The sequence below is a fragment of the Cyprinus carpio genome, chromosome B3, assembly GCF_018340385.1.
Source record: "Cyprinus carpio isolate SPL01 chromosome B3, ASM1834038v1, whole genome shotgun sequence".
In the NCBI taxonomy this organism is placed as follows: domain Eukaryota; kingdom Metazoa; phylum Chordata; class Actinopteri; order Cypriniformes; family Cyprinidae; genus Cyprinus; species Cyprinus carpio.
In genome coordinates, this window is record NC_056599.1 from 31,099,569 (window position 1) to 31,116,267 (window position 16,699).

Sequence of the window (16,699 nt, forward strand, 5' to 3'; positions counted from 1 at the left end):
ACATATTGCCCAAATAATCGGGATTTATTAGTTTGTCCATAATCGGCACCCTATGTGATTTGTCCATTTTATTTAGTCTTTTGTTTATCTATCACAAAAAGCAGTATCGAAAATGAATGTCTGATAAGTGTATCATTCAATTACCTTAAAATTGGTACATTTCCTTTTTAATTTGGGAACGAGTTTTTTGAATGCTAGGACTACCCAACACTATACAATTGGGTCCGTAAGGAATCCAAAAATGAATTCATTTTCTACATAGAATAACAGATGCTTCATGTATAAACTTATAAACGACTCGCGTGACAACAAACTGTAAAAAAAATGTGTTTGTGAAGTTGTAAAGATAAAACTAAGATTATTGAACTACTGTATCTGTTACAATAAATACTATTCTAGGTTTTCCTAAGTAAAATGGACTGTTTTTCTGTGTTACTGTGGCGGGTTTATTTGTAATTTGTTTAAAGAACATGTGTGGTTAGCAATTTCTGGGTGAAAAGTAGTGCTATCCCATTTTTTCAGTTTAGCATTAGGATAAAAAAATGTAAAGCGTAAAAAACTTAAATTAAAATTTAAGATACTAAAACCAAAATAAAAACCAATAATATCCATATGCTGATTGATAAAACTTGTGTTTTTTGTTGTGTAATATCTAGAGTAGAAACGCAAACAAGCTGTTTATAACCTAGAAATAACATGGAAACAAGGTAGGAGAGCCAATAATTGATTTTAAGCTCTCTCTCCGGTCTGTAGTTGTTATTAATGTTTCTTAATGTGTGTTTATTCATTTGGAATACAGTACAATGTCACAGGTGGATACATACATTTGTGCACTCGGTAAACACACTCTTCACAAGGGAGTGTAAGTCCCACTAATAAACATATAAACATATGCATTGCACACTGATTATCCACATTCAAAAATAGTTCATCCCAAACAGAAGTATATTCAGACCTGATAGGAATATCATAGAAATGTCATCACTGTAAACAATATTCTTCATGATCATTGAAAAAAAAAAAAAAAAAAAAAACAGTATAAGGCAAAGTAAGAAATGTCACAGGACAACATTCAACACGCTCAACATCTCAAGTATGGAAACAGGCCGAAGCACGGCCAAATACTTGTTTACATAAATGAATGTGAGCAGAATTTGTGTGCGTCTCTTTAGAAAAACACAAAAATGTGGCTCACATCTCGAATAAAGCCTGTGTCATATATTGCCATATCTTTAACAAAAATAATGAATCTCTATGTGTATAGGTTCAGTCTTACAAACATAAACATCTTGAAAAGTTATGTAATTAAAAAAAAAAAAAAAAAAAAAAAAATCTGGCTATAATAAAAGTGACTTCAATGCGAAGAATTACTAAAAATCTTGGATAGTAAAGTGCTCTACAGATAATAAACTACTGGTCTGATTAATGAGAAAACCATCCTCTTTTGAACAAACCAAAATTCTCATTAAAATCCACAGTTATATGTTCTTAGCACTTGTCAACCCACATTTCCTATTTGTTTTCATGTATTGCTTAAATATATACTCCATATTCCCTCCTCAGGAAAGATGATGCAAACAGCAAACCTCATAAAAAATTTATATATTTTTTTTTCCAGATACCCTTTTTCATGATTCCAAGTAGACATGAAATACTTATATGTATATAATATAATATATAAACTGTAATATATGGTTTAATATTTAATGTACATTATAATGAACCATATATTTTGAATGTTTAAGTTCCTATTAAAAATGGAACATAATATACATATACAGGTGTCCCCCAGTAACGAGTGTAATGATGCTTAAGATGAAGCTTTTAGTCAAAATATATGTCCTGTCGGCATTGAACAAGGCAACTTCAACAAGGCATGACTTTGCATTTCATTTGTCTTGGGTCTTTTGCCAGCGTATTCAAGAGATAAGTAAATAAATCTTTACTGCACAGCAAAAATGGTCAGGTAACCTGAAAATTTTGCTTCATGTGGTAAACACCTTAAATTAACTGGTTTTATTAATGTCAAAAATGTAGATTAATTAAAAAATAAATTAAGCAAATAAAGTAATTTAGTAACCTTAAATTGACTGTTTTTATTCATGTAAAAAACTATGAAACTATATGAATTAAATTATTTAAAACCTTAAGTGAACTGGTTTTATTCAGGGTCAACATTTTAATTTATGATAAACTAAATAATTTTAAACCTTAAATTAACTGATTTTATTTATGGTCAAAAATTTTGAATAATAATTAAATTCATTTTAAATCATAAATTAACTGGTAACATTAATTAAGTAGCTTAAAGGGGTCATATAATGCTGCTAAAAAGAAACATTATTTTGTGTATTTGGTGTAATGCAATGTGTTTATGCGGTTTGAGGTTCAAAAAACACATTATTTCCATATAATGTACATTATTGTTCTTCCCTATCTGCCCCCACCTTTCCGTATATATTGTGTAAAAAAAGAGTGTATTTTTTTAAAGATCTTATTTTTGTGAAAGAGAGGTGTGTTATCTACAGTGCATTGTGATTGCCGGATGCCGTATCAAGTGTTGTGACGGAAATGTTACACCCCTCTAACATACTATGCCGTCTCCCAGGCCAGCAGCACGCGATCTTAGTCCAGCTGCCTCTGCTCATGCATATCCCGTCATCGGTTCTCTTTTAGCAGTTCAGTCAATGTACTTTTAGGAGTAACTGAATATTGGTTTATTTAGCATCAGAGGGAGTGTAAGGCACGTTTATAAACCGAATTTGTAATTTGTGGATTAGTGTGTACTGGAGACGCGAACCGTTTCAAACGATTCAGTTCTATTTGGTGACGCGTCTGGTTTCGAACCCGGGTTCACGCGAGAAGATTCCGGTTAAATTAGAAAGATTTCGTTTGACAATCCAGACAGTCAACTAGGGGATGAGACTAAATACCAAATAAAATCCCATCTACAAACAAAGCAGTTGTTTGCATCCCAGGGGGGACATAATTGAACTTGAGTTACTAATGAATCCTATGGCTAGTCTTTTTACGGTGGTTGCATATCGCGCTGCGTTAAAAACCATGTCTGCATTTGTGATCGGAAGTAGAACGACAATAGCGCTACTCTACACTGCTTAAAACTCCACAACTTTCAAATTCAATCATTGGCAAATTATTTAAATATAAAAAAATCGGTACTTACCAGACTGTGAGTCAGAAGCAACCAGACTGGTTTTCCGTGGCCAAGTTAACTGCCCCACTTTATAAGAAACAGCGTTGTGCAACAGACGCTTTTACAGGCTATCTATATTCAGGAAACAGTCCTCAGATCCTTCATAAAATGTGCAGCACACATCTGAATATTTGAGGTTGAACTGTTCTGGAACAGTGTTATAAATACAACAACCTCTGATTTTAGTCGTGTCCTCTTTGGGAAGGCCAAACAAAGTAAGACAAGCTTTCACAACAAAACACAGCTACTCCACAACATGGCATGGCGGCAACAGAGAAGAGAATAAAAAGTTGAACCTTCTTTCTTTGCGTGTGAACATTTTGAGTAGGCGTTATACAAATCTTCCACGCAGTAATGTAGACTTTGGCGTGAACGCATGGGCGTGTTAAAACCTTGAGGCGGCACATTTCCGGGGAGTGTGATTGAAAAATTTAAATTTAAATGTCATATGACCCTTTAAAAATTATCTCTGATTAAATATACTGAATGGAGTTTGTTTACACAACAACACAAAACACAAATCATATTCAGTGAAGTTACGCTTTTGGCACTATGTTGTAATGTAAAAAATGGCTGTATAACACCTTATGATTACGTTAATGTTTCTTTTTAATATATATCTCATGCAGGAAACTGAATTAAGTATGACTGAGTCTATAAAGAAATTTCACTAGGAGATGCAATACAAGAAAAAATAGTTCACTCAAAAACCTAAAAAACAACAACAACAACAAACAAATCTGATTACTGACTATAAATTCAAAAATCAATGAAAATACTATCTTTTGTATAGTTAATTATCTTAAATTTAATCTGCACAGCATGCCATGAAGGATTTGCCCCAAAAAATTGGTTTCCCCAGGACCCCGGGCAACCCCAAAAACTCGCCCTGTCTACGGCCAGACACAAGTACAATCAGGGAACATGATTAGTGTTTCCGGGCGCAGGGTGACCACCACTTGCCCCTTTTCATTACCTCAAAGGTTTTGGGAAAGGGCGGCGGGTTCAGTGCATCTGGCACTCCCCCAGGTCAGGTACAGGTGGCCACCCAAGACATTGGATGTTAACTGACCCCAAAACCCAAGAGACTGACAACAACAAAACCAGAGGAAAACACATGGAAAACTGACAATTCATCAGTTGTTCCAAAGAAAAAAAAAAACCCAAGCAAAGATTTGTGGGGGTTTGAAATTACTTATAATTTGATATTGATCTGAGATGATTTTAAATAAATTAAACTGTCGTTTCTCCTCTATGCCGGGCCTTTCTGAAACGCATTGATTTTTTACAAAGTTCATTGTTCTGAAAAGCGGGGTGTGCTCTGATTGGCCAGTTATCCAGTGCTTTGTGATTGGCCAAATACATAAAGCGTGTGACAGAAACGTTACGCCCCTTAACATATTGATATATATAAATACATATTGTGATGCCGTCTCCCAGGCCAGCAGCACGAGACTCAGTCCAGCTGCTCTGCTCGTGCACATCCCATCATCGGTTCTCTTTCAGCAGTTCACTCAATGTACTGTTAGGTGTAACTGAATAACTCAGGATACTGGTCTATTTTGAGTCAGAGGGAGTGTAAGGCATGTTTATAAACCGAATAACTTAAGTAATTTGTGGATTAGTGCATACTGGAGATGCAAACTGTTTCAAACGATTCATATAGGTCTGGTTCGACCGGTTCACTAAGAAGATCTAGGTAAATAGAAAGATTCATTCACGATCTGGACATCACTAGACGAGACAAAACCAATAAAATCCATTATAAACGATACATTTGTTGCTCATCCAGTGGGGACATAATTACTGATTATAATGACTTATACTGTCATTTTTACCGCATTGCGTTGCGTATCATGCTGCACTAAACATAAAACCAATGTCTGCATTTGTGATCTAGAAAAACAACAAACAACCTACTCCACTGCTCAAAACTCACATTTGAATCATCATTGGCAAATTATTTAAAATGTACAGAAGCGCCAGACTGTCCTTGCAAATTTTGAACTGCCCAACTTTATAGAAACAGCCGTTGTGCCACAGACGCATTGCAGGCTACTGGTTCAGGAAACAGTCCTCGTCCTCCATAAAATGTGCAGCACACATCTGAATATTTGGGTTGAACTGTTCTGGAACAGTGTTATAAATACAACTTAACCTCTGATTTTTAGTCGTGTCCTCTTTCGGAAGCCCAAACAAAGTAGCTTCGCTTTCACAACAAAACACAGCTACTCCACAACATGGCAGCGGCGGCAACAGAGAGAATAAAAGTTAGACCTTCTTTCTTTGCGTGAACATTTGAGTGGCGTTATACAAATCTTCCCACATAGTAACGTAGACATGTGGAAGCGTGTTAGAACGAGCTGTTTCAGGGGGGTGTGGTTGACTCTTAACTCTTATAAAGAATATCTCTTTAGATTTGAGACTTTAGTCTTTGCAACTTTACAGATCTTCTTTATGCACCAAGAGCTTGTAACACTCCAAAGAGAAAGGAAAAATTTAAATTGCTTCATATGACCCCTTTAAAATTATATCTCTGATTAAATATACTGAATGGAGTTTGTTTACAACAACACAAAACACAATCATATTCAGTTACACTTTGGCACTATGTTGTAATGTAAAAATAAAGCTGTATAACACTCTTATGATTACGTTAATGTTTCTTTTTAATATATATCTCATGCAGGAAAAAAAAGATAACTGAATTAAGTATGACTGGAGATGCAAGAAATTTCCATGGGGAAATGCAATACAGAAAAATAGTTCACTAAAAACCTAAAAAACAACAACAACAAAAACAAATCTGATTACTGACTATAAATTTTCAAAAGTCAATGAAAATACTATCTTGTGTATAGTTAATTATCTTAAATTTAATCTGCACAGCATGCCATGAAGGATTTGCCCTATGGTGTGAAATACAATATTATTTAATGTCACACTATATTACTATTCATACAATGTAGCCAAATATCCAAAATCATCGGATCTTTCCAACTGACATTTTATAAGAGCCGATAAACCTTGAGCCCAGAAAAAGTATAATTTCCTGAATAAACTAACCTTTTGACACCCTGTTCTTCCTACCACGAGCAAAACCTGGCTATTTACAATATGCAACTGAACCAGAGCAAACCTACATTTTTCATGGACTATAATACATAAGGTGATTAAACATTTGTTTTAATGTATATAGATTATAGTAATATGACAGAATATTTATTCATGAGTGAATAGAGAAATCTTCCAAAATAGCGAGTATAAATACATATACACATATCATGTCAAAAACCATTTGTATTCATCACTCACTCACCCTTATAGTGCAGAAATGCTGTTCAAATGATCTTCTTGTGTTTTGCATCTATTTACTGCCCAGAGAGAGCGGCCCATTATGATTGAAACATTTCTCAGAGACTGATGCAATAACACAAATCCATGTCAAAGTGACAGGGGGCGTCGGCTTAATGAATATATATGAGGTCCTTTATGGCCTGAACGTGTGTAATCACAGGGTTAAACAAATTCCCCCTGTGGCCGTACATTCCCATGAGGCCTCTTGGTGGCATGAACTGTCAATCAATCAATCAGACTAGACAACAAATCCCCTGTGGCACTGGCTGACTTTTACACATACACACACACACACACACAGGAAGCGTCTTAAATGACCAGCCAATGAAAGTGCTGTAAACCTGTACATGTTTATGTTTATACTGTATGCGTGTGAGAGTTTTGTATATGAGACAATGAAGATAAGTAGATGATGATGATTTATTATCAGAGTGGCACGGCAGATAACAAAATGTGCTTGAGTTTTAAAAAAAACAAGCTGCAGAGAAAATGAGAACATGAAACCAAGCTAAAGCAAAGGAGCTATTCAGATAAATAAAGCCTGGGATTGAAAACTGAGTTTCACCTCACAGTTCATTGTTTATGAACTGCTGCAGCATTATGGGAAACTAAACATCCACATCACTGTTGCTACAGAGATGAACACTGGAACAATTCTTCTAAAAACACCTAATGAAATGAGTCCACTGCATCTGCGCAGAGAAAAACACATCAACACAACACTGACTCTCAACCCTTCTGACCTGGCCAGTAATTTGCTTTGCAAATCAAGATTACAAGAACTTTTACATAAAACCTCAGAAATATCGATAGGATTTCTGAATCATTGAATATCATGAGGGTTTCTCAGTTTGACCTGAACTAACCAAACCTTTTCACAAAAAAGATCCTTCTTATTTTTATATAAGAATTTAATAATTAAAAAAAACTATAAAAATACAACAAAAAAACAACACAAAAAAATCAAAAGAAAAATTAAGAATGAAATAAATAAATAAAAACTTGTTTATGGCTTCCAGTGACTTTTCAACTTTGATTTGGAATAAATAAATAAACCACATTTACCTAGATATTTTTTACATTAAGCCTCACTAAGAAAAACTAAACTAATTTAATTTTTCATCATTATATAAGTCATTATTTGCATTTTTAATGTATTTCCAAAAGATACAGAATTGTAAAAATCAGCAGCACATCATTGACTCAGATTCAAGGAAATGGTTCAGTAACACGCTGCATTTGAAGATAAAAATAACTAAATAACATACATAATAAATGCAATGAAGAACTTAGTTCCAGGGATCAAGAGACATGTTAGTGGACATCAAAGCTGGAATAATCTTACCCAAGTTATTTAAAGATTTACTATGAAAGAGCTTAAAATATCTGTAAAGTCACTAGTCAAACCTACGGCAATGGACTTGTGTATCAAAGCTGCAGAATATGCCTTTCTCCTTAATGTAAAAAATGTCCTCGCCTTATTTAAAATGTGTTATCCATCTTGCTTAAGGGGGGGAAAAAAGGCAACTTAAAGTCAACACCAAAATCCAAATGACTTTCAAAAGAAAAAATATATATATTTATCTTCATAATTCTTCATTAAAACATAATAATTTGATCTGCCCAATGAACAGCTTGTCCACATCACCAAACTCTTATTTAAGGCCTCCAACCATTTACAGTATAGACTAACTACTGTATCAAAATCCAATTAATTTCCAATGAAAAAAAAAACAAGTTTCACCAATATCCCATTTCACTCAGAAATACATTAAGTTAACATAGCTTGGTAACGTCGCCTAGTCATAGACTAATAGAGCATCACTTCAAAAGTCTCTTCTCTCTTTTACAGGGAAAGAACATTACACTGTGGGAGCTCAGGCAGCCCACAGAGCTTACACTAAACGTTTTACTCACAATATGAAAAACAGGCTCATTAGCCCTGTTAAAGGTCAACCTAAGCAGCGAGACACATCATACACATGTTATGAGGTGTCTAACCATTCCCTCATTAAGGCAAAACTTATGTTTCAAAGAAACAGGGAATAGCAAGTGTAGTAGAGACAGCTGCGACAGAACTCACACCCTAGAGTCACCACGGCAATCGCTGCTGAGTTCCACATACAGAGCAAATGCAGACGTGTGAGACAACCAGATAATTAACATCAAAAACTAGCACCTTTTAAAACTTACAGCAAGGCTCTGATGTGTTTTAAGTGCTACCTTGAAGCATATTTAATAATCTGGGGGATTAGGGAGTAACTAATTCATCAAAAAGTCAACTGAAAACTTTCTTGTATCTGAACAAGATAAAAACGATCCCCTTAAGTGAAGCTAAAACAATCTGAAGGCCATTTTCCATCTAAATGCACTACAGAACCTTTCATAACAGTCTTTGGGGGGTGTTTTATTGGAGGTCACTCTTCAGAAATGTGTCCGACTAGTAGCTGTTACCAGGCAATTAGCGACATATTAAAAGTGATTAAAATACTACTTTACCACAAATATGCGCCCATAATAAAAACAGTAGACCACAAGAGGAAAAAGTTAAGAAAAAAAATTGACTTCTGGCCCCTATTTATGAGATCCTGCCAAATCTCTTCTGCTAAATGTGTGTTTAACCTGTGTGTGCATGTTTTAGGTTTGCTCAGCTATATTTTGGGGAGGAAATTGTCCCCAGAAGTGATCTAAATCTGACAAAACCTTGTCCTGGGATCAGCTGGGATATCCTGAAAAAAAAAAATAATAATAAAAAATAGAAATACTCAAATAGAAATACTTGTAGTAATTCTAAAAATGCACAAAGTTCTCTTATAGGCGCAGGTTTATGTGTTATTATAGTTTATAATAAATTATATATAAACAATAGTCTGGACAAAAATAGTCAAAAACTTGTCTCAGGAGTGTGTGCGGTCCTGGTAAACCCTACATTATGGGTACAAAATGTCCCCACAAAGATGGCAATATCTGAAACCCTTGTCCTTGTGGGGACATATTTGGTCCCCATGAGGAAACAAGTTTCTAAATCATACAGAATTAATTTTATTTTTTTATCTAAAAATGCTGAAAATTTTCTGTTTAGGTGTAGGGTTGCTGTAGGGCAATAGAAAACACTGTTTGTACAGTATAAAAACAATTGCGCCTAAGGAATGAACCCAAGTTGTGTGTGTGTGTGTGCGTGCGTGTGTGTGTGTGTGTGTGTGTGTGTGAGCATTTGTGTGTGCGTGTGTGTGTGAGCGTATGTGTGTGTGTGTGTGCGTGTGTGTGTGTGTGTGTAAGAGAGAGAATTTGAAAGAGAGAGAGAAATAAAAGGGGCCTAAATGTTTCATAAATCTTACTAAACTATCCCTGTAATGATAATTGCAGGTGCGTGAATGCACTGAAAGTCCCATTAGTAATGTTAAAGTTCAGGTCCAGGTCAAAGGTCAGATTGCCATACTAACTGAAGAGGTGGCCATTCTTTGAAAACAGTTATGAGAAATCCAGACTGACCTTCCACGCTAAGTGTACGATAATTACAAATGTTTAAGAAGAAAGGGTTATTTTTTTATTAAATAAAACAGAAAAGGTATCCAAAAAAACACCAAAGCTAGACAAAAATACCAAACCAAAACCAAGCCACAACAAGTAAAAACAAAACCCAAACAGCACTTAACAAAACAAAAACATAAAACAAAGCGAACAAACAAAATGAAAGAAACACAAACCACAAAACAAAAACAAACAAACCTAACAAAAGACAAAAGACAAAACAAACAAACAAATAAACAAGTATTTTAAATATTGTTGTATCCATCTGGCTGTGAGATACTTGAGGAGTTTTTAATTGAAACACACTACACCCTAGTGCCTAAAAATCTACCGTTCTGTAACAAAATAGCTAAATCAAGGTCAAAGGTTGAATTCCTCCTGAGAAACAGTTGTGATAAATCGCTAAACCATGCTGATTCATGGGGTTATCGTGTGGTGCCTCACGTTATGTTATTGGTGTTGGGTTAATGTGTGTTGTTAGCCAGGTTTGACACTGTCACTCAGATGTCCTCCACGTGCCCTGGGCACGCCTGGCACTCGTGGTATTTTAGGAAAGGTAATATAACCCATGCAGCGGGTGTGCGCAGTCCCTGTGGAGCAACACTCACACACACACACACACACTCCTCTCTGCTCCATCAGCCAGCCACAGCAAGACAGCAGGTCCTGAAAGAGGACAGAACGTTACAGGCGCAGTCACCTGACCAAGGGCAGATGACGGACAAGAAAAGACTAACTGAATGTCAGGATTACAGCTGCAATCATTCATTCCCACAGCCGTTTTAAATGAAACCGTAACGGTCCAATACACACAAATTATCAAGAACAAGGCTTGCAGAAGATTTATCCAATTCAACTATTCAACTCTGCAAACACTAAGAATGTAAACACGTACTATAAAGTACTCCGAAAACCCAATTCCATCAAAAGCTTTGATTGTGTGTATGTGAAATTCATGCCTTTGTAAATTTTAATCATCAGTTTTTCCAGCACTAACATGACCACGAAGTGGAGACATTACTGAAGATGGCAACAAGGGAATCAGAAAGGCAGTGGATTGTGACTAAGACCCCTGCGGTGACGGCACCCACTCAGAACTCCTCCGTGGCGATGATGAGGGTCCAAACAAATCTGCCTCAATGTAAACAACATGTCTGTTTGAATGGTTTACAGACAATAATCATGAGAACATATTTCCTTCTCTTCTGTGCCAGTGGGTAGCAAGCACCAAGGGAATATACAGTATGTACACTACCGTTCAAAAATGTGGGGCCAGTAAGGATTTTCTTTTTGGAAATTGATACTTTCATTCAACAAAAATGCATTACATTGACCGTGAAGACATGAAGTTATACATAAGTTACACATAAAGTTAATAAGTTTCTATTTCAAATAAATCCTGTTCTTCTGAACATTCTATTTGTTCTGTAAGTTTTATGTTTCCACAAAAATATTAAGCAACTATTTTCAACATTGATAACAATAAGAATATTTTCTTTGAGAGGCCAATCAGCATGTTAGTATGATTTTTGGAGTGTTTTGTGATACTGAAGACTATGACTGCTGAAAATTCAACTATGCCATACAGGTATGACATATACATTAAATAAACAAAATAAATAAATAAATAAAATATATTAAAATGTAAAACTATTGAACGATTTTTAAGTGTAATAACATTTCACGATATTTACTTCATTATTATTTACAGTAATATTTTGCAACACTACTGTTATTATTTTAAGTGATTTTTTTTAAAAATTAGTTTGAACGGTAGTGTATGAACATTCAAAAATAAATATGTATTATATATTTTATACATTTCTTTGTCATTACTTGTCAAATTATGATGTATAACAACAATAACAATAATAATAATTATTATTATTAACTTATTACTATTATGAACTATTATTTACCTTGAAAACACAACTGTTTAACGCTGGACTGATTAAAATGTAACACCACAATTCCTTGAAACTGTGTTTAAATCGGTCAATCAGACTGGAACGTTCATGTTTTTTGTGCTCAACAGCATCAGCTGCTCTGTGAACAGTCCGTGGGTGAGCAATCTGAGGATAAGACTACAGTACTGCCAGAAACAGGCATCTCTTTACTACACTATAAGGGCTCTAGTCTTTCAAACAAATGATACCATGCTAGAGAGCAGAATAAAACATCAGACCATAGAGAAATGAAGAGTTTCTGTCGATCAAAGCCCTTCCTTGTCCAGCAGCTGTCGCAACTATGTCAAATAACCCGACTAATCAACACTCCAACGCCTGAGTGCTTCATGGTAAACAGATGGAGTCTTCAACACTCTGTATCTAATCGACCATCACAGATAAAGCAGCAGCTGAATCCCTAGAATGACAAATAAAAGAAATTCTCTAAAAATCAACAACAATGTTATATTGAATTTGTAAAGCAACTCCAGGTAAACAGAACTGATGTGATAATTTTGCCTACCTTAAAGAGCAATAGTGTGGGATTTTTTGTGGGGTCTTGGCATCTTAAGAATGAAAGCACCCATTATGCAAAAGGTGATATTTATTACTGCTCCATGCTCATCTTGGCAATTGTAAAACGTGATTGGATAAAGTTGTTCTTTAACATTGATCAAATCACAATCTTACATAGCACTCTTACCATTTCTGCAGTTTTACAGTATGCAAAACCTCAAATTGTATGCAACTTTTCTTTTAGACATAAAACACATGGAATAACTACAGTCAATACCAGTATATGGACAGAAAAAAAACATAACACACATGCGCAGAGTAAGGTATCCCACACTGCCATATCTGATCGAATATCTGTATCTTGATTTGATAAGTGACATCAGAGATTTTCAGATATAACTCGACTATAGGTTACTCGCAAAATTAAATATGTAAGCTGCCACGGTCATGCAATTTTGTATACTTTTATACTTTTGTAGTACATGCGGCACACTAAAATACATTTTGAACATAGCCAAACATTTGGCCTTGATGCGTTGCCTGAGGAAAACAGCCCTTCCAAAAAAAAAAATACAGGGCTAAATCAACTCTGAAGCAAAAAAAAAAAAAAACGAAATATAGTTAATTTTTATTAATGTAATAACACACTGACTCATCTAAAAAAATAAAAATAAATCAGTGGCAACAGACAGCTGAAACAGATGTCCTGCCTTAAAAAAGTCTTTGAGATCAGTTCGCAGGTGGCGCTTGTCTTGCATGAGAAGGAGCAACATGAGGTATTCTAAAATGGTGCATTAATATAGTCTTTGTGCGTGCTGTTTTTTTTTTTTTTCACAACACTGAACACATGGCACAGATATCTGCATCTACAACTCATCAGGAGCAGACAGAACGTCAGCCACTCAATATTTACATTTTGGCCGATGTTACAAACAAGAAAAATGTTCCAACTGATGCCCTTTTTGGATGTCCCTTACGCACCATTTGTTGGTTCCAAACTTAATCAGCAATATTTTTTTAAAACAGCATCTGTTTCTAACTGTACTGTTTTAATTAGTCAGATACATTTTTGTTGATACTGAGTTATACAAAATTAATACAAATCAGTGAATCATATGAACAAATATACTAGAAATATTTTATCTCAAAATAGGAATGATAGAATGACAGAAACGATAGATAGATAATAGATAGATAGATAGATAGATAGATAGATAGATAGATCGATAGACAATCGAACGAATGGTAGAACAAATGGCACAACAATAGGCACAATGATTGATAGAATGATAAAGTAAATGATAGATAGCTATAGAGAACAAACGAGCAAGCTCTTGATTTGTTCATGAAATATACCTTATATTTGATGGGACTCACCCAGAAAGTGTAAGAGTGACATTGTGGTCCAAACCAGTGCTGGGACTGTGTGACTTAAATTGCTCATTTGGGATTTTGCAACATTAAAGAGCCCTTGAACTGTGTCCTTGCTCTGAGAAGACACCCTGCAGCTCGAACCAAGAACAATTAATCACCCTATAAACACGTAACAGGCAAGTGTGTATTATTCGATGTCCAGAGAAATGCTGTTCATGCTAAGATTGCTGGCCGAGTCTGTTTCTTACCATCCCCAAAACAACCCACACTAGTTCACGCTTTGAACTCTGAAGCAACTGCAGCTGCCCACAAATAGCAAATAAGATTTAATAAAACATGACTCAGTGGACATTGAACACAGAGTCCACTGCGCCCTGTTCCCGACTCCACACTTTGAGGAGAGGTTTTTTTTGTTTTTCCCCCCTTCCTTTTATCACTACATTTCATCCTCTCTGCCTCCTTTAGTTTAAGAAACAACAATCTTCCCTTAACATCTATGTCTAGAAAAAAAAGGAAAGAGCATATAGAATAAACTTGCCTGGTTCTTAATAACTCCCCCAACTCTCTACCCATCCTGTTTTGGAGCAGATCAAAGGTAATAATCCCCCATAATCCTCTGGTGTGCCCTTGCTGTTGTTATGGTCATTATAGGCTGCCCCCATTGTTGCTAAGCTATCACGATGTTCAGAGGGAAAGCTACACTGGCTCAGTTTCACAGTGTAATGCCTATTTAATGGATGGACAGCCACTAGGATAATTAGATGGGGCCCAGAGCGGACACAGCAACAACGTGCTTCTCGGACAGAGAACAAGGCCCTCGTTTTTGCAAACTAAGGGGTCAGGGAGGGTACAAAACACTCTTTGTCAAGGAAGTAAAAACAACTTTGTGTGTTACTTGGAAAGTTAGAGTGGATACAAAAATAAAGTGAAATGCCTGAGTGGAGGGAGAAACTGAGGAAAAAAGTATGGGGAAAAAAATGAATAAATAAACTAGGTTTACACTTACCAAAGTGTTTTTTGCATTGCAGTAGGCTTCATTTTTTCTCTGTTGTTCTTTAGAAAATTTGACCCAAGCATTCAAGAACACTTTTCATGTTAATCTTCAAAAAGTGCAAAAACAATCTTGTTAATCTCTCTTTTTTTTCCCCCAATTCTGATCATGGTAAGTATCTGAATTATGGGCAAAAGTATACTGATTTTTCTAAGATACTCTCGTCTACATAAGTAAAAAATACAAAAATAAAACTGAACAACAGCTATATAGGTTGGCAAATGGCATATGCTGTTTAATAGTTACGGAACCATATGAGGATTGTAAAACTGTGACACATATGCAATCATGATAGCTGCTTTTGTCTTTGCCAAAGTTGCTGTCAGAGGACCTGTTACTATTTGTTGGCTGCATGCAGAACAAATTCTTTGGACCGAGGAGAATGTAAATTTAAATGGCTTCTGTAGTTTACAACTGTGTTTTGGTTAAATGATGAGGTGGCAATCATACAGAGCCAAAGTAAAGTTTTTCCACTTCAATGTTTTTTTTAAAAGTGTACCTTCTGCAAGTCGAAATTTTAATATGTATCAGTTTCTCTGAGGCTATTGGGTTTGCCTGGTGCATAAAGGTTGTCAATTGGGACTTTTAGCGTGCAACCATCCTAACCAGGTTTGGCGCAATTAGGCAAAAAGCAATAAAAATGATCACTCTTTAGTTTTTGTCCTAAGCAGCATCAGCTGTGGCAAGTGGTAGGATATTTTGCAGTTACTTGGTATCATACTGGATAGTCCTACCCACAATGAAATTTTGCTTCAAAATCTTGATTTATGACATAATCAACTGTATGTTAATCATCAACAGTCCTTTTCACTACCAATGTAGATGGACAAATTATTTGTTGCTGGAAACTTCACACCTGGTTAAGATAAGAACGTCAAGTTTGACAGATTGACATTTTACCTGGTTTATTGTAAACTTTACCAGAAATATCCATAACAAGCAATCGTTTTATGCAGTTAAACCTGGGAAGTGATCAGTTAACCAATCTACAAGACTTCACTAAAGAATAACAATGGGATTTATTCTTGATTCCTCACTGTACATCCTGTTTTCCCCAATAAAGAAAAAAGCAACTCACCATTAGAGGGGGGTACGGGGCCTCACGGCAAACCGGTCACAGTTATAGGGGCAGAGTTGGAAACGTTCTCCTTTGGGCAGAAGCCCAAGTCCCATCTCCTTAAGATTTAAACCTCAGAGGCTCTGTATAAGAGACCGACAAACAAAAGCAGCATATCAGGAAGCATTGATACAAAAACTGTATCCCGTCATTTTCCAGATCTATCGTAACCACAACTTCTGAAATAAAAACACCACAAAGCAAACAGAGCATCAATTATCTGATGGCACAGTTAGCCGTGTTTGCTAGGGCAAGAAGCACTATTAGTATTACCTACATAGGCTTATTAGGAAAAGGCCTTTTTCTTACAATTTTGCTAAGCTCCAAAAAAGTACAGATTCATACAATTCACTGCTTTTATTTATTTACACACAAATTATGATTACAGGGACAAATTTTTGATTAACTAAGACTTATGCTGCATTCATGAAATATCGTAATTAGCTTCTGTAATTTCCAAATGACAACATGTGACATTGTACTTGGAACTGTTCGCATCCTTGAACTCAGACACGGAATTATTGCACAATTAATGCCTAAACATAGCACCTTATTAATCTGTGGTGGTCAGGTGGTACAAGTTGCAGCTGTCA

At 35.6% G+C, this 16,699-nt stretch overlaps 1 pseudogene; it reads right to left on the minus strand.

The window, feature by feature from the left end:
- Positions 1-16,200, minus strand: part of LOC109105480 — a 109,023-nt pseudogene extending 92,823 nt beyond the window's left edge.
- Positions 16,201-16,699: the final 499 nt, after the last annotated feature.